This window comes from Hylobates moloch, unplaced genomic scaffold, assembly GCF_009828535.3.
Source record: "Hylobates moloch isolate HMO894 unplaced genomic scaffold, HMol_V3 SCAFFOLD_21, whole genome shotgun sequence".
Lineage (NCBI taxonomy): Eukaryota > Metazoa > Chordata > Mammalia > Primates > Hylobatidae > Hylobates > Hylobates moloch.
Genome location: NW_026652296.1, coordinates 24,664,870 through 24,687,710, shown reverse-complemented (window position 1 = coordinate 24,687,710; position 22,841 = coordinate 24,664,870). Strand labels below are relative to the sequence as shown.

Here is a 22,841-nt window from a genome sequence, read left to right as displayed (position 1 = left end):
TCTTCCTTCCTGGACAAGCCATGTTCAGTCCTGCTTTGGGGCCTCAGTTCCCTTAGTTTTGCCCTCCCTTAGTTTGTGTAAGTCCTTGGAGGCCCAAACCCTGCCTCTCCTTCCTGCTTTCTTATGTTCTCAGCTGCTCACTTTGCACCTGCTCTTAGTATCCTATACCTGAGGCATGGACCACAGTGAAGAACCAGAATTGTTGGGCTTCATCTTGGCTCTGTGGTGCCTGGAGGGGAGACCTAGGATAGGCTCCTGATGTGCAAAGTGGGGATAATCCCAGCTGCCACTTAAGTGAGACAAGTAGGTGAAAGCTACTTAGTAGGCCTTTGCATATGTCCTGACTTCCAGTAAAACCCTGGCAAGTGAGTGACATTTGCATCTTCCCTCTGTTTCTTCCTTTCGCATCTAACAAAGGAGGCCCAGGCTCATTATTCCGGGCACTTCTGGAGGGCCCGGCCCTGCCCCAGGAGCCCTAGGGCAGGAATTCCTTTCTTTATCTATGGAAGGCAGACACTTCATCCCTGCCCCATCTTCTTCCAGATGCTATCTTGGGCTCGCTGAACACGGGTTAGTTCCTCCTCTCTCCTAGCCTCAGTGTGTACTCCAAGAAGGACCTAAAGGAGCGCCTATACGGGCCGTGGTGGTTATAACCCTAATTTAGAAAAGCCCATTACTTTGGGCGTGTTTGGGCTTGTGGAGGGTGGGCGTCAGGATCCCAGAGCCAGGGACTCAGCCCTTGGAGAGCCCCCAGAGAGTCCAGAGGTTGCCACCTGCGAGGGGCTGGAACGCGTTGGGCGATCCTCCGCGAGCCCTGGCCGCGGGAACAATGGGAGCGCGGCGTGGAGAAGGGTGGGCGTGGGCCAGGTCCCGGCTGGAGGTAGACGAGGTCGGAGAGCTGGGCACGGGGCCGAGGGGTTACCTCGGGGCACCGGGCACAGAGCCGAGAAGTCTAAGCCAGGGAAAACCGAGGTCGGCGCTGGCGGGAACCCGGAGGACTTGGGGGCCCCGGGTGGGGTCTGCTCCTCTTCTTCGCCGGGCCTCTGAGCCCCGCCGCAGCTCAGGTTGACGCCGGTCCCACGTGGGGAAGCCGGCGGCGGGCCCCCAGCGCTGGGAGGGTTCGCGGGGCTCAGCCCCTTCCTCTGCTCCCCTCCCCGGGACCGGCGCGCGGCCCCAGCTCCGGCGGCTCCGGCGCTCCCCTGGTGTTGGCTGCTCGCCGCCGCTGCTTGCTCGTTCGCCCGCCCGCTGCTGCTTGGGGGGCCGGGATCGCCGCCGCCTCCTCCGGGGGAGCCGGCCGGGGCGGGGCGGAGCGGCGAGAAGGGGTGTGGGGGGCGGGCGAGGAGGGGGCTGAGCGCCGTGGGAGGGAGAGCAGGAGCGAGCGCGCGAGAGAGCGGGGTATTTCTGCGCAGCTCTAGCGCGCCTCGGAGCCCGCCGGGGCAGCCGCCGGACGCCAGGACCGCGAGCCAGACAGCTCCCGGAAGCCGCGCCGCCGCCGCCAGGTTAGCCGCACCCGCCGTCCCTCTCCGCGTCCCGGGGACCCCACCACGTCGGGTCCCGCGTGTGCGTGTGGGGTGGCCGCCGAGGGCGGCGGGCTCGATTCCCGATCTTCGGGCACTGACAGGCCGGCGGGCCGGCTCCAGGAGCCGCGGGCTTCGGTTCGTGCGTGTCGGGACTGTCGCGGGTTTGTGTGTCGGGGCTCCAGTCTCTGGGTGTGTGTTAGGTGTGAGCGCGCGTGTGCCCGTGGATCCGTGCGAGCGGCTGCTCGGTGTGCGCGCGCGTGCGTGTGTGCGCCGGGTGTGCATCTGTGTGTGCGTGTGTGAGGGTGTGTGCCTTGCGTGTCTTCGCAAGTGGTGCGTGCGTATCTGGGTGAGGGTGCGTGTGTCTGCGTGTGTCTGTCGGTGAATGTATCTGTGAGAGGGTGTGTCCGAATGTGTAGCAGTGTGTACACCTCTGGGTGAGGGCGTGTGCCAGTGGCTTCGCCTGTAGCTAGAGCCTGTGGCGGGTGTGTGTGTGTGTGTGTGTGTGTCGCTGTGTGCGCGCCAGTGTGACTCCCGTGTGTGCGCGTGTGAGTGCGGGTGTGCTCCCGCGTATCCCCGCGTAGCCCCCGTGTGCGTGTGCGTGTGCGCGGCTTTGTCTTCGCACTGCCGGGAGAAAGGGGTGGGGGCGGCGGTCCAGGCGCTGCGGTCGCTGGGAGCTGAGCACCTGGCCTGGGCGGTGGGTGGCGGCGGCGGGGGTGTCCCTTCCCCGTCGGGCAGAGACTCCCTGCTGGCAGGTGGGCGGCCACACCCCGGGGGCCGGGGGAACTGGGCCGACAGTAGAGCCCGCGTTCTGACCTGAGCTGGAGAGGAGGGCGTGTCCTGCTTGAAGCCCGTGTGCGTGTGTGTGTGTGTGTGTGTGTGTGTATGAGTGCGCGCGCGCGCGCGTGTGTGGATGTGGGTGTGGGTGCGGGGTGGTGGTGCTAACAACAGCAGTTTCCAGGCTGGTGACCAGCCGGTTCAGGGATTCATTTCTTGTTGTGGCCTGGGGACCTGTCCCCTCCGGCCTTCCCCCAGTCCCCCACCAGACCTAGCCTGTGCCAGTCTCACCCGTGCAGGGCTCTGGGTGGGTAGGAAGGTAGGTGAGTAGAAGCTCAGGTGCCCTGAAAGGACTAGGAGGGAGAACCACTCTCTTAAAGGGCCAGCTCCTCACTCCAAGGAATCCCTCCTCAGGAGACCTCTCTACTTTGAAAGAGATGTCTCTGGGTATGTCCGTACCCCTTTCTCCAAGTACTGGTGCGTGCAGGCATTTCTAGATCTATAGTCTGTGTGCATGTGTCCTCCCTGTGTACTTCTTGTACATTTGCGTGTATAGTGAACAGTGAAAATGTTATCTCTTGATGTATATGTGTGTATGTTTTTATAGGTTCTGGTATATTTGTTTTTATGTATGTGTAGTTGTTTGTATATTAGTCTGTGCTTGTGGGTTTGCAGAGAAGTGGCATTTTGCTGCCAAATGGAATAGGATAGAAATATTCTGTACAGGTCCACGCTATTTTTGAAAAACTGCGTGAAAAGGAAGTTTGGGAATTTAGTCTGTGGCTTTGTGGGTTTCAGATACGGGTACTGAAATGTAGGTAGGTTGGATTTTGACTGTGGTACAAGGGTAGAGAGAAGTAGAGTCTTATAGGAGGAAGAAATTGTTCAGAGAGAAGGATATCCAAGTGCAAGAATTCTTCCATTAGTTCCAGTTCTTCCCCATAACGTCACATCCCCCTTTGCTGCTTGGCTTGCCAAGATACAGGACACAGGATTCGGAGTGCAAAGGGAGGGAACTGGGAGTGTAAAAGGAAGGAAGGTGGATGGGTGATAGGATTGGGGGCCAGCAGCAGATTTCTGCAATTCTTAAAAATGTTTCCCTGCCAAAGGCAGCAGAGGCTGGGGAAAGCTGAGCTAGCTTTCTGTCCCCTCCTTGAATCCCAGAATCCCAGGACATGGGAAAAGCTGGCCTGGAGTTCATGAGCTCTGGAGTCTGGGCCAGAGATCTTTTGCCTTGTTCTGTCACCCAGGCTGGAGTGCAGGCAGTGTCACGATCTCAGCTCACTGCAGCCTCCGCCTCCTGGGTTCAAGTGATTCTTCCACCTCAGCCTCCTCAATAGCTGGGACTATAGGCATGAGCCAACATGCCCAGCTAATTTTTTTTTTTTTTTTTAGACAGAGTTTCACTCTTGTCACCTAGGCTGGAGTGCAATGGCATGATCTCCGCTCACTGCAACCTCCTCCTCCTGGGTTCAAGCAATTCTTCTTCCTCAGCCTCCCGAATAGCTGGGATTACAGGCGCCCACCACCACGCCCGGCTAATTTTTGTATTTTTAGTAGAGACAGGGTTTTGCCATGTTGGCCAGGCTGGCTTTGAACTCCCGACCTCAGGTGATCTGCCCACCTTGGCCTCCCAAAGTGCTGGGATTACAGGCATGAGCCACCGTGCTCGGCCTTATTTTTGTATTTTTAGTAGAGACAGGGTTTCACCATGTTGGTCAGGCTGGTCTCAAACTCCTGACCTCAAGGGATCTGCCTGCCTCCGCCTCCCAAAGTGCTGGGATTACAGGCATGAACCGCTGCGCCCCGCCTGGAATCTTCTTTTGACTTTAGCCAACCCCTTCATGTGTTTATCTCTTCACCCAACACTTTTTATTAAGCTTCTTTATGTGAAAGAGACTAAACTCCCTAAGCCTTGGTTTACCTGGCTAGGCAGCTAGTGGGCTAGATTTTGGGACTTTGATGACCCTTCCCTTGCTCAGATTGCTAGTTTGTCTCGTTGTTACCCAGGTTCAGGAATCCACCCTTCTAGTCCCCAGAGATCCTGGTCATGGTCCTCACTACTGATCTCCCCACAGATATACTCTAGTCTAGAGCTGTGGTTTTTTCACCTCACCAACAGCAGCAGGGTTACCTGGGAGTTTGTTAGAAATGCAATTTATTGGTAGGGTATGGCGGCTCATGCCTGTAATCCCAGCACTTTGGGAGGCGAGGTGGATGGATCACCTGAGGTCAGGAGTTCGAGACTACCCTGGCCAATATGGTGAAACCCCATCTCTACTAAAAATACAAAATTTAGCCGGGCATGGTAGCACACGCCTGTAATCTCAGCTACTCAGGAGGCTGAGGCAGGAGAATCGCTTGAACCCAGGAGGCGGAGGTTGCAGTGAGCCGAGACTGCGTCACTGCCCACCAGCCTGGCTCAAAAAAAAAAAATTCAATTTTGGTCTCATGCCAGACCTGGGAATTGATAATCTGAGGTATAACAAACACAGGTACTTCTTATTTACTCTGAAGCTCAAGAGAGGTGGAGACAGGGAGCCGGGAAACATCTATTAATTGAAATACTTGGAAAGCACCCCCCGCCCCGCCCCGGCCCCCGTCCCTCACACAGGTGCCTGAAATAGCCCTCAGGCCCCACCTGGTAGGTAGGAATTCTGCTTTCAAGTCCCAGGTCTTATGATCTTAAACAAGTCTCTCCTTCAGTGACTAATGCAATGACTCTTTGACAGTGTGCTGTGGACCAGGTTCTGAGCGAGGGGTTTCCCTGATCTGCTCAGTTTCTCCAATTCTTACTTTGATCTCTAAGGCCCTTCAGGATCCCGTTCCTGCCCACTTCTCTGGACAACAGCCACTTTGGCCTTTTAGTTCATCTAGGCACCATGAGCTCTTTTGCTTCTGGGATTTTCACATCCTATTCCCTTTGTCGAGCACAGTGTTCCCCTGCTTCTTATCTTGATTAACTCCCACTCTTCATGTTTCAGCTCAATAGTCACTTTCTCAGGGGGGCCTTTGCCAACTCTCTTGGCCAAGTCAGTTTTCCCTGTTACACATTCTTAGAGCTCTCTGTGTCTCACAGGGCTCGTGAGAATTTGTAATTGTTGTTTGATTGTCCCTTTACTAGACTGTAAATGCCATGTGGGCAGGAACTTGCTTACTAATCTTCTTAGTAGTCCCACACAGTGCCTGACTTATGATTTGTGTTCAATAAGCTTGTCAAACTGAATTAATTTATAAAATGGTAGATGGCACTAAATGATACCCAAAGTTTCGTTTCAAGCCCTGACAATGTGTAATCCAAGCAGGCCTCAGCCTTTTCTCAAGTTGATTTACCTGTCTTCTTCCATGCTGCATCTCCCATCTCCTGGCCATAGATTTGAGCACTCACCGTGGGTCCAGGCCCATGCTGGGCTCTGCTCTAGTGGAGGCAGGAGGAAGCTCCTCAGGAGACACAGCCTAGCTTGGGTTCTGTGTCCTGGATTAGGATTGTACTGGAATGAGAAGAGGAAAAGTATTGGAAGAGGAATCCAAATATCTGGGTCCATGCCTTGTTATATGACTGAGGGCCAATCACTTTCCCCTTTTGGCACATGTCCATCTCTGTGAAATGAAGGTATTGGGATGGATGGCATACTTAGTAGTGGTTACTAGCACTGGCTCTAGAGTCATTTGGGGTTTGCCATGTACTAGCTGCGGGGACTAGGGCAAGTGATTCCATCTCCTCATTTCCTTACTTGTAAAACAGGACCAGTACTAGTATCTGTTTCATAGGATTATTTTGAGAATTAAATGAGATAACATCCTTGGAATGCTTAGCATTATGTGAGTGCATAAGAAACATTTGATAAATGTCAACTATTATGACCATTATTGCTACTCCACAATAAAGCTCAACATTCTTGAAGGCCTTTGTATTGGGCCCTAGGCCTACAAAAACAGAAATGAATCCAGCAGTATTCACAGGCTTGGGGTGGGAGCAGACATGTAAAGATGCAATACCACCGCAAGGACAATGTACAAGCTGCCAGGGTGTGGCTGTTTATGGAGGAAAAGGCTTCCTGGAGGAGAGAGATGGTGTTTGGGCTGGATTTTACCGTCTGGGTATTTGAAATAGCATGTGCAAAGGCAGAACGGCTTCTTAGGGGAACCCCAAATAGTTCCACATGGTTGGAATAGGAGGTGGTGAGTGGTGGGGATGAGGGTGGAGGAGTGAATGACTGGAGATAAAGCTGAGAGGAAGATTAGGGGCAGATCTGGTGCAGGCCAAAGAGCCTGACTAAGTCCTACAGATGGCAGGGAGCTAGGGAAGAGGAGTAAGCCAACCAGGAAGGATCAGATTTGCATTTCAAAAACACAGCTCTCCAGGTGGTGACAGAGGATGGTTGGTCTGGGAGGAAGGGAAGGACTGTTGACCTGGAGACCTGGGCACAGAGGCTGCTAAACAAGCTCAATGGGAGGCCCCACTGGGGTGGATAGAGACCTAGAACAGGCTGTTCTAGGAAGCTTTTTCCTCTGTAAGCCTGTCTTCAGTCTGTTTTCAGGAAAGCCTGGCCCTGGAAGGTGCAGGAGAGGTGAGAGTGACTTCTCATGAGGAGCCTCTGGGTCCTCTTTAACCTCTAAAGCTGCCTAATGAGTGGGAATCTGAAAAACAGAGTGTGAGGGTCCTAGGTCTGCTACTCAAAGGATGCACAGTGTATTAACTTCCTAGGGGTGCTGTCATGAAGCACGCAAACCAGGTAGCTTTGAACCACAGACATTTACTCCCCCACTTGTGGAGGCTAGAAGTCTGAAATCCAGGTGTCAGCAAGGTTGGCTCCTTCTGGAGGCTCTGGGGCAATCTGTTTCCTGCCTTTCTCCTAGCTTCTGGTGGTTGCCAGCAATCTTTGGCATTTCTTGGCTTGCAGCTGCATCTGCCTCTGTCGTCACGTGGCTTTCTCTCTGTTTCATTTCCTCTTATAAGGACACCAGTCATATGGGATTTAGAACCCACCCTAGTCCAGTATGACCTCATTTGAACTTGAGTAATTGCATCTGCAAAGACCCTGTTTCCAAATATGGTCACATTATGAAGTTTTAGGTAGACATAAATTTGGGTTGGGAGGGGACACTGTTCAACCCAATACATGCAGGAAGATGGGGAGGAGTGCAGGCCTTTTAGTTCCACAAGGCTACATCCAAATTTAGGCTTTGCCATGGAGCCTCTATGAAATGGGGACAGTAGGCCGGGCACGGTGGCTCACGCCTGTAATCCCAGCACTTTGGGAGGCCGAGGTGGGCAGATCATCTGATTAGATTTGTATTTCAAATTTGAGTGATCCGAGGCGGATCATTCCTGAGGTCAGGAGTTTGAGACTAGCCTGGCCAACATGGTGAAACCCCGTCTCTACTAAAAATACAAAAATTAGCCAGGTGTGGTGGTGGGCACCTGTAATCCCAGCTACTCAGGAGGCTGAGACAGGAGAATTGCTTGAACCTGGGAGGCAGACATTGCAGTGAGCTGAGATTGTGCCCCTGGGTGACAGAGCAAGACCCCGTCTCAAAAAAAAAAAAAAAAAAGAAAAGGGACAGTAGCACCTACAGTAGTGTCATGGTCATGAGACTTGATCAAAATAACAGATATGAGCATGCCTAATGAGGTGGCACACAGTAGGCACTCAATAACTACTTCCTTTCCAGCTCTCCCTTCTCTGCACTTAGGAGCTTGGACAAGTCACCTAATCTTGCTTTACTTTCCTCATCTATCAAATGTGAATAATCATCATCCAGCCCTGCCTACTTCACCAAATTGCGATCCCAGGAGATAATGAGAAAGCTCTTTGTAAATTGCTTAAGGGCTTGTAGCTGTGATTTTTAATTATAATAATAATCATCATAATAACCCTTGGCCATTGTCATATCCGCTGCATTCTCCTCAGAGCCCAGCCCAGCCCGCTCCTCTCCTGAGACAGGTCCTCTTTGCCTGTTTGTGCTCAGAGGCATCCCATGAAGCGTCGCCTCTGTCCAAGTCAGGACGACCTTAGAGATGGTCCTTGCCATTGCCCTTATTAGCCTGAGGAGGGAAACATGTTCAGGGAGAAAGTGACACCCGCAAAGTCACACAGCTGGTCAGTGGCAATTGGAACACCTTATCTGTGGCTCCTGTCTTCAGTCTGAACAGTGCTTTTTCCCTAGTTGCAACTTTAGGCCCAGAAGCAGGAGCTCAGGGCAGATAGATGCATGGAGTGGGCTCTGCATATGTTCGGGAGGTGAGGATGCAACAGGAGAGTGTCCTGCTAAGTCAGGATTAGAACCCCAAGAAAGGGGTCCCTGGGCTCTGAGTGAGCAGGCTGAATGGGCAGGTTGTTCCGTTATCACTCTGGCTATGGCCATCTCTGCCTACTCTGGTGGGAGGGCCACCATGCGGTGCTCTGGAGTCTAGATGTAACCCAAAGCTTCAGTGTCCCTATTGACAGCCAGGGTGGCATTTCTCAGCAGGTCCTGTCCCCCTAAGCCTTGCCTTGGTGGGTCTAGGGAAGGCTCTGGGAAAGAGAGATGGCTTATACTGCCCTGGTAGTTTCTGGCAAGTCATCTTCCTTTCCCCCCACCCTGGGGAAGCCCCTCCTTGGCCCCTTGATTCTTCTTTCCTTTCCTCCCTCCTCTTCTCAGTTTGCTCTCTCCCTTCTGTCTGCTTTCTCCCCTTCCCTCTCCCCACCTTGTCCCCAGATTAGAGGTCTAAAGATAGAGTCTCCAGGCCCACTTCAGGTGGGTGGTTTTGGGTTTGCTTGAGGCCACCTAGAATTAGAAAGTCTAGAGTCTTCCTCATAAGAGGCTCACTCTGGTGACTTATAATCAACTGCCTATGTTTATTGGCTTACTGTGTGCCAGGCCCTGTGCTAAGCGCTTTACATGCCTTATGTCTTTTAATCCTTACAACTACCAAGCGAGGCAGAGATGATGATCCCCATCGTATTACAGGAGGCTAAATAACTTGCCCAAGGCCTACGCAGTCCTCAGCCAGCAAGTGGCACAGCTGGGATTTCAATCTAGATCTGTCCGAAGCCCACTGGTACTCTTGAGTCTTTCCTATACGGCCTGTGATGGAGCCTGTGGGAGCATTTAGGTGTCCACAGAGGGGCATGCATTTGCTCAAATTCAAAGAACAAATTGTTGACTCTGAGAGCAGGGCTTCCAATCCAGGAATCTTCCCTCCCAGGCTTGCACTCTGCCAGCACCTCTGGGACTGGCCTTTCTACAGCATCAGCCTTGGGGCCCGCCAAGGCTCTGAGCCCATCTGGTTCTAGGCAGCTACCCACCTGTAGGAGAGACACTGCATCGGTGCGGGGGGTGGTGACAGGGCCCATCTGAAGGTACTTGCCTTTTTTCCTAGTTATTGTTTTGTCTCTGGCCACCTCAATTTTTCATTGAATCGAGTCTTCCACTTAAAGAAGCATATCATCTGCAAAGAGCATTACTTTTGTCTCCTCAGAAGGGTGCTTGGGAGCTTGGATATGCTGCAGGCTCAGTGATGGGTGGAACTCTGGAAGAAGTGGGGAGGGAGGCAGAGACTGGAGCCAGGAGACCCAGGTTCAGAGGTACATATCCACCAGAAGAAAAAAAGAAGGAGCTGGCCTGAGGGCCAGAGGGAGGCCTGGAGAGAGGGAGGAATAGGAAACCTGCTCTCACCCCAAGTGCAGCCCAGGAGTCCAGACTCCCTCCCAGGCAGGGCTGCTGGTCTCAGAGAGTCACTGAGGAATCTGGGCAGCTGCAGTCAGCTTGTTGAGCCTCCACCCACCCCAACCGAGACCATTATGTTGGTCAGCCTGGCCCAGCCCAGCCACCTGCCTGCCTGATCAGGTGGCTCAGTCAGAAGAGACCTTGGTGAAGGAGTGGTGGCTTTGAAACTTCTATCCACAGAGCCACTCTTCACAGGCAAGGGAGCAGAAGTTCAATTTGTAAAACAGCTAAAAGGGGGAGCAGCTTGGCACCCCACCCCACCCCCCTCCCTCCTAGGGTTCCCTAAGGCTGGGCTTCTGAAACTTTGTTCCCTCTAAAAGCAACAAAGGTGAGCATGCTAAAAAGCAAAACAAAACAAAACAAAACAAAACCTGTGTGCCATAGCTCATGCCTGTAATCCCAGCACTTTGGGAGGCTGAGGCAGGTGGATCACCTGAAGTCAGGGTTCGAGACCAGCCTGACATGGTGAAACCCCGTCTCTACTAAAAATACAAAAATTAGCTGGGCATGGCTGCATGCACCTGTAATCCCAGCTACTAGGGAGGATGAGGCAGGAGAATCGCTTGAACCTGGGAGGCGGAGGTTGCAGTGAGCTGAGATCACGCCATTGCACTCCAGCCTGGGCGACAGAGTGAGAGTCTGTCTCAAAAAACAAAACAAAACAAAAAACAAAAAAACCCAACACTCTTTTTCCAGGACTCACCCAAGAGATTCAAACCCAGCTGCTCCATGGGCGGGGTGGGGGGTGGGCGTCAGATCCGAGGTGGGGCCCCGGAAGCAGCCTGCTGTAACAGGCTCCCCATCGAGATGATTGGGACACAGATGGTTCTCAGATTGCCCTTGTAGAAGGCTGGCCTCAGATGTTCATGAACTTCTGAAATGGCATGCACAGTGTTAAGAGTGTGCATTGTCCCCAGGAGAGGATCCACAGGCACCATCTGTCTTGGAGTCACAACCCATACAACTTTTAGAACTGCTGTCTTCGGGGTTGTTTTATGGAGTTGGAGCCTAACGTCTAGAGAAAGGTCACCAGGGAGCCAGTGGCAGAGCTGGATGGAGAGGACTGGTCTCTTGTGCCTCTCAGCACATTGCTGGCTTTGCTGCTATGAAGGTGGTCAGGGACTATAGACCTGTCCCTCTGTCTGGGCCTCAGTTTTCCTAGCTGTAAAATGGGGTTTGGACAGGATAATCCCAAGTTTCCATGCAGCTTTGATCTGTGGTTCTGGAAGTCAGGTCTCCTGCTGCCCAGTCCAAGTTCTTTGTCCTTTTCCTTGCTCCTCCCTGGCTTCACCCACCACTGGGGGGACCTCCCCCTTTAGCATCTTCCATCTTCAGAGATTCTGGACACAGCCTGCATTCTGGCCCCTTGAATCCCTTCTGTCTGACCACATGCCCAAATGCTCAAGCCCTTTCTCCCTTTCCGTCCCCACTCACCATAATTGAGCAAGGTGCCTGTGAATCTGGGGAAGCTCAAGGTGGCCTCTGTTCAGAGCTGGACATGTGAGTCAGTGCCAAGGGGAGGGCTGCGAAAACTAACTTCCTGAGGCTCCTGGGACACACCCAGTGCTTCCTATGTCTTTGCCCTAGCTCCCTCTGTTCCTCCCTGCCAAGAATGCCACCCCCTCCATTCCCCAATCACTGTTGAAATCCTGTCTGCCTTTTCAAGGCTCAGCTCAGATGCCAGCCTATGTCCTACAAAGCCTTGTAAGCCCTCCCCCTCACCCCAAGATGAAATTTGTCTGTAACTCCTCTGCACTCCCTTAATACCTTATCTGTTCCCCTCTGGGGGATGAGTTCTGTTTGGTCTTAGCTTTATCCAGGGAGGTGGCTTTTTTTTTCCACCAGGTTGTGAGCACTTTGTGAGTAGGTTGTGAGTCTTATTCTTTGCTTCCCAGCACCCAGCATGGGGCTGTGCACAGAACAAGTGCTTAATTGAGGCTTACTAAGTTTGCAGAATCTGCCTCCAGCACTGGGCTGAGCTGGCCTCTTTACAGCCCCTATGGCCCATGTCACTGGCAGGCCATGGTTTCTCACAGGGCCCCTCCCTCTATTTGTGGATTGGAGGGAGGCCAAATAGGGCAATAAGAACTTAAATTCCAATCTCTGATTCTGCCGTTTCTGGGCTGTGTGACCTTGAGCAGATCACTTCCCCTCTCTGAGCCTTAATTTTCTCAGTTTAAAACAAAGAGGTAGGGATGACAAGTCTATTGGGGGCTTGGGTGAATTAACTGAAGTGCTTTGTGTAAAATGCTGATAAAAGCATTGTAAAGAACAAATGGCTAATAATGATTATGATATGATTTATTATTTTTTGGTTAATAGTTATTACCATTCTTTTTCTTTTTTCTTTTTTTTCTTTTTTTTTTTTTTTTGAGATGGAGTCTTGCTCTGTTGCCCAGGCTGGAGTGGAGTGGCGGGATCCAGCTCACTACAAGCTCCACCTCCCGGGTTCACGCCATTCTCCTGCCTCAGCCTCCCGAGTAGCTGGGACTACAGGTGCCTGCCACAGCGCCCGGCTAATTATTTTTGGATTTTTAGTAGAGACAGGGTTTCACCATGTTAGCCAGGATGGTCTCGATCTCCTGACCTCATGATCCGCCCGCCTCGGCCTCCCAAAGTGCTGGGATTACAGGTGTGAGCCACTGCCCCGGCATTATTACCGTTGTTTCAACAAACTTCTACTACGTTCTGAGCATTGTGCTGCGGGGGCCAGGGTGAGAGACAAAAAAAATAATGACAGGAGTTCCTTGGTCTCCAGGGTCTTAAGGTCAAGTGAGGCAGTAAGACTCTAGTACAAGAAGTCAGTGTCTGGCAGAGATGTGGCTGAGTGAGTTGAGGGTTGAGTCGTTAGTGTAGACACTAGGCTAGAGGTGACATTTCAGCCAGAAGGGCATGAAGTAGGAAGGGCAATGACAGGCTTGGAGGAGACCCATATTCCCTGTGGAGAATGGGGAAGTGAGGTCCATATTTGGAGAGTTTCAGGAAGGAGGTGGGAAAGAGCAGAGCGGAAGCAGAGTTAGAATCTCCCTGCAGAAGGGGCATAGGGTCGGCACCCCGGATGAAGCAGGAGCTTCAAGCTTTGTTTTGCCAAGAAGAATTTGGGGGAGTGATGACTCATGGTGCCGCCATTGAGAGTAAGAGAGAGACTGCCGGGAAGGTGGGGTAGAAAAGTGAGGCTTTATGGCAGAGACAGTGGGGACCAGGGAAGTGGGGGGACATTGTCCCTCTCTGCCCAGGCTTGTGCTAAGAATGGTGGCAAGTGGGCTTCAGTTCCGGGCTTCTGCAGGGCTGCCTGTTTATCTGGCCAAGATTGGGATTTGAACATTGATGTCTGAAGTTAAAGCACGAAATGACTCCAGAAATGTCAGAATCTCTATATGTCAGAGCCCACCAGCAGAAGTGATCTCTGAATCCACCTCCCTCATGCCACACTATGCAGGTGGGAAGCAGAGGCCTAGGAGGAGGAGATGGCACCCAAGAACACCGAGTGAACTGGCCTCGCACACTCTGGATGGGCTGTGGACCTAGGCCTGTGTTAGGGTGAGGAGGGGGCCAGGGAACCCATGAAGGATGTACATGACAAGCAAACGTCAAGCTGGGAGCAGTCTGTTGCTAGGGTGTGTGCGTGATCCCAGGTGAGTGGGATGTGAGTGGGCTGGAGCCGTCATCATTCCAGGCTTTCCTTCCGGAAAAGGAGAAAGGGCCACATAGGTGGGAACCAGGGGAATATTGGGATGTGGGGGAAATCAGGGGGTGGCTTGAGAAGAGGAGGCTGTTGCCAAGCAGCAAGAGACACGACTGTATGAGAACAGCACAGGCACCCTAGCGTCTGTGGGCCTGGCACTGTACAGCCCTGGACTGTAGTGGTATCACCTCCATTGCAGGGGAAGAAACCAGGGCTCCCAAGGTCAGAGCTAGGAAGAATGGAGTCAGGAGTGGCATCCAGGGCTGGAGGACTTCAAAGCCATGTCTCTGGCATGCCCTGGGTGGCAACCTTTCCAGTTCTTGTGAGGTCCTGGGGTCAAAGGTGTCAAGGAGGTACTCAGCCCAGGGCAAGTCATCTTTCGCTTCCTTTCACTTCTCCATCAATCTGCCCATTGAGCGGACCTGTTTTCTTCTACTTTACCCACCCCTCTTAATTTGTTGATGAAAAATATTTATTGAGCACCTACTATGTGCCAGGCACTGCCCTTGATTTCACGGAACTTATGCCATTGCTCCTTGGCACAGAGTGCTATCCCACATTGCCAGGGAGGGATGGGAAGAAGGAGGGGAGGGGGCCACTGGCCACTTCTCCCTCCCTTTACATGAGCCCCTCCCTCTTCTCAGCCTCTATCCCCTTGCAAATGCCCCTAGCCCCAGATGGTTCTTGTTGGAACTACCTCCTGCTGAAATGAAAACCAGTCAGAGTTAATTGTTAAACCTAATAGCTGGTGAGAGTTTCACTCTCCTCGGCTGGTGGGAGGGGGGCTGCACCCCAGGGGAGGGGTGGAGTCACCCAGGTTTTTCTGGCTGGTACCTGCCACCTTTTCCCTACTCTGCAATCTGCTTCCAGGGCCCTCTCCTCCCCTCCTCCCCAGGGGGCAGGCTGCCATCTGGCCCTTTCCCCTGCCTCCAGCTAAGGTGACCCTGGGAGGTGAGCACTGGCTCTGGCCTTAGTCCAAGGGCCTCTGGGTGAGTGCTCTTAGGGGAGGTGTGGGGGAGGGCAGGGTGCCTAGCCCTGGAAACCTGCCCAGAGGCCAGGCAGCCAGTGGACCTTGCTGGCTTTGCCTCCTGCTGGGCGTGGGTGGGGGAGCTAAGGATAGTGCCACAGTGGCCTAAGCCCTGCACACAGGACCACTGCCTGTGCAGCCCATGCCATGCCATTCTGCTCTCCTTCCCTTTTGTCCGCTTCATTGAGTTTCTTATTCTGGGCCATTCTCTGCCAAAAGACTGGGAGATTTGGGCACCCTGAGAATAGTGGCAAAGGCTTATTACTTTTAGAAGGCTGAGCCTCAGGGTAGGCTCCTGCCAAAGTTTAGGGACAGAGCTCAGGGTTCCGAGTCAGCAGGCCTAGTCAAAGCTGGGTGACTTTGCACAGGTGACTTACCTCTGGGAGCCACAGCCTCATCCTCTGAACACTACAGGAGTTCCTATTTTGGGGACATTTGAGGGGTCAGTGAAGGACACGGGGTACTCAGATCCCATTGTCACCATCACTGTGTAGGCAGGCACCAGAGGTAAATATTAATTTTAGGTTCAGTAGGGTTTTGTTGAATGAGGAGATACCATTCTATTCAGAGGTAAGCTCACAGAGGTAAGTCAGCTTTACCTCCGAGGCTTAGCTCTGGGCCAGGGCCAAGGAGGTCACCAGCCCAGGCCCTCAAGGACTTGACTGCAGAGCTGCAGCTGCCCTATACAGCAGCCATTAGTCACATGTGGCCAGTGGACATGTAAAATGTGGCTAGTACCACCAAGGAACTGAACTTTTTGAACTCTGTCGCCCAGGCTGGAGTGCAGTGGCACAATCATTGCAACGTCTGCCTCCCAGGCTCAAGCGATTCTCCTTCCTCAGCCTCTGGAGTAGTTGGGATTACAGGCATGCCCCACCATGCTTGGCTAATTTTTTGTATTTTTAGTAGAGATGGAGTTTCACCATGTTGTCTGGGCTGGTCTCAAACTCCTGAGCTTGGGCAAAGTAATCCCAAAGGATTTCAGGCATGAGCCACCACGACCAAGCCGAATTTTAAATTTTATTTAATATTTAATTGTATTTGATTTTAACTAATTTAACATTGTAAAAGAATGCTCCCTTCATTTATTGACAAACTATACGTGTTTGGAAACTTAGATTTGAGAATATACCTTTTTTTTTGTTTTTTTTTTTGTTTGTTTCTGAGACAGAGTCTCGCTTTCGCTCTGTTGCCCAGGCTGGAGTGCGATGGCATGATCTCAGCTCACTGCAACCTCCATCTCCCGGCTCCAAGCAATTCTCCTGCCTCAGCCTCCTGAGTAGCTGGGATTACAGATGCGTACCACCACACCCGGCTAATTTTTGTATTTTTAGTAGAGATGGGGTTTCATCATATTGGTCAGGCTGGTCTTGAACTCCTGACCTCATGATCCACCTGCTTCGGCCTCCCAAAGTGCTGGGATTACAGGCGTGAGCCACCGCACCAGGCTTTTTTTTTTTTTTTTAAATCATAAAGGTGGCTGGGCACGGTAGCTCATGCCTGTAATCCTAGCCCTTTGGGAGGCCGAGGTAGGTGGATCACTTGACATCAGGAGTTCGAGACCAGCCTGGCCAGCATGGTGAAACCCCCGTCTCTACTAAAAATACAAAAATTAGCCAGGCGTGATGGCACATGCCTGTAATTTCAGCTACTCAGGAGGCTGAGGCAGGAGAATTGCTGGAACCTGGGAGGTGGAGATTGCAGTGAGCTGAGATCATACCACTGCACTCTAGCCTGGGCGACAGAGTGAGACTCCACCTTAAAAAAAACAAAATTGTAAAGGCAAGGAGAATCTAAATATCTTATGAATATTTAGCATCTGAATCAAGATGTGTTGTAAGTATAAAATACACACTGGATTTAGAAGAGGAAGTATTAAAAAATGTAAAATATCTCTATAGTCTTTTTCATTTTAGTTTTAATCTTTTTTTTTTTTTTTAGAGACAGGTTCTCACTCTGTTGCACAGGCTGGAATGAGTGGCATGATCACAGCTCACTGCAACCCTTAAACTTCTGGACTTAAGGGATCCTCCCACCTCAGCTAGTAGCTGGGACTATAGGCATGTGTCACGTCACCCAGCTAAATTTTTTTATTTTTTGTAGAGACAAGGTCTTGCTATGTTGGCCAGGCTGGTCTTGAACTCCTGGTCTCAAGAGATCCTTCCGCCTCAGCCTCCCAAAGTGCGGGGATTACAGGCGTGAACCACCGTGCCGGGCCTATAGTATTTTTTACATTGATTACATGTTGAGATAGATATATTGGGTTAAATGAATATATTATGAAAATTAATTTCTCTTATTCCTTTGTGCTTTTTAAAATGTAGCTACTAAGGCCAGGCATGATGGTTCACACCTGTAATCCCAGCACTTTGGGAGGCCGAGGCAGGCGGATTGCTTGAGACCAGGAGTTCGAGACCAGCCTGGGCAACATGGAGAAACCCTGTCTCTACTGAAAATACAAAAATTAGCCAAGCATGGAGGTGCACACCTGTAACCCCAGCTATTTGGGAAGCTGAGGCATGAGAATTGCTTGAACCTGGGAGGTAGAGGCTGCAGTGAGCCAAGATCGTGCCACTGCACTCCAGCCTGGGTGACAGAACGAGACTCTGACTCAAAAAATAAAATAAAATAAAATGTAGCTACTATAAACTTTTAAATTACATACGTGGCTCGCATTATATTTCTATTTGACAACACTATTGTAGACGGAGTTGAGTTGGGCACATTTGATTAATAACAGAAGACTACATAAAGACTAGTTATTTGGGGAAGGTTGGGAGGTCAATGAAGGACAGATATTCCCCACCTCACCCCAGCCTGGGCCTTGCCGCTTGGTGGAATGTTACCTTGGACAGCCCCATAGCCTCGAGGATGAGTTCAGGGCTTCTTTTTTTTTTTTGAGACGGAGTCTTGCTCTGTTGCCCAGACTGGAGTGCAGTGGCACGATCTTGGCTCACTGCAAGCTCCGCCTCCTGGATTCACACCATTCTCTCGCCTCAGCCTCCCGAGTAGCTGGGACTACAGGCACCCACCACCACGCCCGGCTAATTTTTTTTTGTATTTTTAGTAGAGACGGGGTTTCACTGTGTTAACCAGGATGGTCTCGATCTCCTGACCTCATGATCCACCCGCCTCGGCCTCCCAAAGTGCTGGGATTACCCAGCCACCGCTGTGTGAGCCACCGCGCCCGGCTGAGTTCAGGGCTTCTGATGGCAAATGAAAAAACTTGGTCTGGGTCCTCATCCTGGCCATGCTCTTCACTTGCTCTGTGTGTGACCTTGGGCACTTCTCTTTGCTGAACTTGAGCCTTTCATCTGCAAACTGAGACTAATGGTGGTTGAGGGGATGGCCTGAGAAATAATCCAAGTGAGTATTTAGCACAGTGCCTGGCATGCCTAAGCAGTCATGTATTTGCTATGTGGTGATTGCTACTACTGTTAGTGTGGGGGCTGTTGCCACGACAGTACTGTTGCATCCAGCGGCTCATATTCAGTTATTCCATGTGCCTCAAGGGGACATTGGCCACAGGGGAAGAAGTTAAAATAGCTTGAAGATGGGAGTTGGGATGGGGATTTGGGGCTGCTTTGTAGGATACCTCAAGAGATTGCTTGGTTTTCAGGTAGCTCTTTGGATATTCCTTTCTGCAAGTGATCAGGCAAAGATAAATTCCATTTTACAGATGAAGAAGCTGGGGCCTGTGAAGGGAAAGTGACCTGGCTATGCAGCCGGAACCTGAATGCAGGACATTCTGCCCCTGTCGTGGTGGTATTGGAGCCAGCTAATGCCACCATTCGAGTTTGCAGGAGCAGCACCTGACCAGAAATCCAGAGCTTGTAAGCAATAGTTATTATTAGTCTTCTATAACTGGAAAGGATCTTGACATTGTTTTTTTTTTTTTTTTTTTTTTCTTGAGACGGAGTTTCGCTCTTGTTGCCCAGGCTGGAGTGCAATGGCGCAATCTCGGCTCACCGCAACCTCTGCCTCCCGGGTTCAAGCGATTCTCCTGCCTTAGCCTCCGTAGTAGCTGGGATTACAGACGTATGCCACCATGCCCGGCTAATTTTGTATTTTTAGTATAGACGGGGGTTTCTCCATGTTGGTCAGGCTGGTCTCGAACTCTCGACCTCAGGTGATCCGCCCGCCTCGGCCTCCCAAAGTGCTGGGATTACAGGCATGAGCCACCGCGCCCGGCCTTGACATTGTTTAGTACAACGGTCTCATTCTGAAGTCGAAGAAACAGAGATGAGGGAGACAGAGCGAGAGAGAGAAAGAGAGAGAGAACTGCTGATCACATAGCAAGTTGGTGGCCAAGCTGGAACTGATTCTGTTTGCTTAGATCCAGCCTTCGGCTCAGCCCCAGCAGGATGGATGGCCCTGCTTGTCAGTGCCCTTCTCTCCTGCCCAGTCCCCAGAGAGGGCTGCTGAGAAAGAGGCTTTTGTTTCATCAGCTCCTCCTGGTTTCCTCTCAAGGTAGCTACACCTATGTGCACACACACACACTCACACCCATTGGCCCCAGCTTGCATTTGTTACACACACACACTCTCACATCCCATTGGCCTCAGTTTGCTTTACACACACATACACACACACACACACACACACACACACCATTGGCCTCAATTTGCATTTGTCCCTATTCCAGGTTTAAAGGGCCCTGAAATTTGAAGCCTATCCACACATATCTACTTTCTGGGTATCCACGGAGAGACCATGGGCTTTTTCATCAAGCAGGCCTGAGTTCAAATCCTTCTTCTGTCTCTGATTCTCTCTGTGACCTTGGGCAAGTCACTTGTTGTTTTTTGACCTCAACTTCCTCATTTGAAAAGCAGGAACGGGAATGGTATGCGTACAACCTAGTGGTTTAGCTGGGCTCCAGACCCCAGCCGCCAGTGTAGGGGTCTCAGCTCTGTCACTTATTCACCGCCTGGTCTTCAGTGAGTCATTTCATCCTTCTAGGTCTCAGTTTCCCCATCTTTGAATGGTGCTGCTACCTCTTGGACAGTTGTGATAAGGCACCTTGCTGAGCTGTTCACAGGTGTCATCTCATTTAGTCCCCTCTATTAGCCCTGGAAGCAGACACTATTACTCCTTTTTTCCAAATGAGGAGTAAAGTGACTTGCCCTGGGCCACATAGCTAGTAAGTGTTAGAACCAGAATTCAAACAGGTCTGAGTTAATCCAGAGCCTAAGCTCATAAACTACTGTATGTTCTTCCTGTTCACCTGAGTTTCACATTCTACATGAAGTAGGAACACTCATCCCACCTGGAGACTGACTGTTCTGAGTGTGTGAGTCCAGGGTGCCTGTAGCTTCTCGCTCCAAGTCTCCTGCCCCATTGCATACTAAGCCGGACCTGCGGTTGGAGCTCAAAGAAGATTGAAAAAGTACTTACATACTCTGAGTGAATTACACCAGAACAGGATGTGAATGCTAAAAAGACCCCGAGGGAGGCCGGGCATGGTGGCTTATGCCTGTAATCCTAGCACTTTGGGAGGCTGAGGTGGGTGGATCACTTGAGGTCAGGAGTTTGAAACCAGCTTGGTCAACATGGTGAAGCCTCGTCTCTACTAAAAATACAAAAAATTAGCTGGGCGTTGTGGCGCACACCTGTAATCCCAGCTACTTGGGAGACTGAGACAGGAGAATCGTTTGAACCTGGGATGCGGAGGTTGCAGTGAGCAGAGATCGTGCCACTGCACTCCAGCCTGGGCGACAGAGCGAGACTGTGTCTCAAAAAAAAAATAGAAAAGAAAAGAAAAGACTCTGAGGGATCACTGATTCCAACCATATTTATTTCACAGATGGGGAGACTGAGGCAAGGAAAAGCCAAGTGGACAGCAGGGGGTATAACCATGGCACCTGAGGAGGCACCTGGAGGTTGGGGCCCCTGCTCTCCCTCCTCCCCATACATCTAGTCCACCAGCAAGTTCTGGGGATACCACCTCTTAAATACCTCTTGAGTCCATCCACCTCTTTCTGTCTCTTCTGCAACCACCCTAGCCTAGGCCCTCGTCATATCTCCGCTGGATAATCACAACAACCTCTTAACTGATGTTCCTGCAGCTTCCCCTGTCCCTCTTCCGTCCTCTACCCTGCAAGCCAGTGGTTTCTCTTTGCTCTTACAATAAAGAGCAAGTCTTCACCTTGGCCTCCAAGGTCCTTCGCTGCCTGGCCCCTGCTGCTGCTTCAGATGCATATTTGTTACTTTCTATTTTGCTTTCCACCTTGTCACAAAGCCTTTTTGTTTAACAGGTTCAGCAACTTCCTTAAGGTGCCTCAGAGGGTCAAATGCCAGCGTCTCAATTTCCAGCACATGCTGGGCTCATGAACTCCTGTTCTGAGGAGCTAACGCTGTTTCTTCCCTCTAGGTGCCTGACTGACAGAAGTTCTTGCCCCCAGGGAGCTGGTGTGGACAGAGGAGGGGTGAGTGTTCTGGAGGCACAGCCTTATTATTCTCCTTCTGCTGAGGTTGGACGAAGAGGTCTTCGAGACCCTCAGGCTCTCGATTTTTGACATATTTGACTGCTGGGGAAGTGTGAGGCTTTGTCTTGGCCACCTGTTTTCTGGTGGCATTGAAAACAGGGGCAGTGCTGGGGGCCTTCCCTGGTTTTGGCTTGTTTTGGGGTAGGGGCTGAAATGCATATTCATCAAGCTCTGTATTCAACAACAGGCTTTGCCTCTATTGCTCATCCATGCCACCGTGGCTGGTGAAGGATGGTGCTGGGCCTGGAAGCTGGCCCCATGACCTTTGCCTGCCTTTGCTTCACCACTCCTAGGTCGTAGACTAGATTCAGGAGAGAGTGCTTTCATCCTGGCCCTGCCCGTTGACTACTACGTGACCTTCCTTTCTATTGTCCTCAGAGTCGAATCAGCATTGTTGGGTTAGGGGATAGGGGAAAGTAGGGTCAGACTAAATGAGTTGTTTTCAAACTTTCCAGCAGGGAACTCTCCTTTTCCATTGCACCCCAAAGAATATCAATGTGCAAAACAGCTAAAGGAGTTGCAGTGTGGGTTGGAGCTGGCGTGGGGCTGGCCAATTCCTCAGCCCCCAGACAATGCAATTGACCTTTTCTTGGCTTTATGGAAGACACTTTGGAAACCACTGTCCTGGGGCGTGTCAAAGCTTCTTCCCAACTTGCAGGTGCTGTGACTCTGGCAGGGCGAGGGAGTAGAGAGGGAACTCAGCCAATGGAGTTACATTGACTGGGAAATTTCGAAGTAACATGCAAATGTCACTGTGATGTTATTAGTAAGGCACAACTGCCAGGGCTGTGATGTTGTCATTCTGGAGTCCTCTGGTTTTTAATTTTGGTTTGATGTGAAGTATCTTTGTACCCCTAGGGAAACTTTCCATTTGTGTGTGTGTGTGTGTGTGTGTGTGTGTGTGTATACGTGTGTGCACCTGTAGGGAGTGGGAACTATGGGGAATGAAGTGTGGCCGAGCCAGGCTGGGACAGGTAGAATGAATGGTGGGCAGAGCTGGGAGCATGTTGCTCCTGAGGGTGGTGGGGGTAGGGGGTGGCTTTAGCTCAGTTAAAAGGAGCGATTTGGCTCCTTCCTACAGGGGCCCCATGGAGATCTCTGGGCAGGAAGCACCGGGAACAAGGAATCCTCTGTCCGCAGCCACAGCACAGCCAGGACAGAGGAGGTGGATTAGGAGTTCCCGGGAGGGAGTCTGCCCAGCCTTTCCCTGACATTTGGGCAAGATGCAGAGCTCAAGGTATGTGCACATAGGGAAGGTGGGGCTCCGTTAAGGGGAGGTAGAGATCGGCTTATACATTTATTCCACACGTTCCTCAAGCTTCCTGAAGCCTTTCAAGGAGCCAAGCTCAGAGGCAGACAGTTCTGTAGGAGTCAGAGCCAAGAAAGATGAGACTCTAGGTATTAACCACCATCAGTTTACTGAAGGAGACAGGAAATGTGAGAGATAATAGACTTTCACAGGCAGCTGGGTGCAGTTGGAGCTATTTGGCCTGTGTGTCTAGAGCCCCACATTCAAGTTCTTGCTCTACAGTAACAGTCTCATGACTTCCCCTTTCTGAACCCTCGTTTCTCCTTCTGTAGAACGCAGATGAACACATCAGCCCTAGCTACTTCTCAATGCTTTTCTAAGTGTCAAT

At 51.4% G+C, this 22,841-nt stretch overlaps 1 protein-coding gene across 17 annotated transcripts in view; it reads left to right on the top strand.

The window, feature by feature from the left end:
- Nucleotides 1-1,364: 1,364 nt before the first annotated feature.
- The window catches only part of EPB41L1 (erythrocyte membrane protein band 4.1 like 1), a 145,203-nt gene continuing 123,726 nt past the window's right edge, over nucleotides 1,365-22,841 (top strand). For 3 of the 17 annotated variants that reach the window (XM_058433133.1, XM_058433130.1, XM_058433129.1), the window contains exon 1: nucleotides 22,364-22,441. The gene's annotated coding sequence lies outside the window, so the exon portion shown is untranslated. Of the gene's footprint in view, nucleotides 1,500-21,089; nucleotides 21,145-22,344; nucleotides 22,442-22,841 lie in introns of those variants that run through there. The other 14 variants (XM_058433148.1, XM_058433142.1, XM_058433141.1 and 11 more) reach the window with 10 other exon arrangements.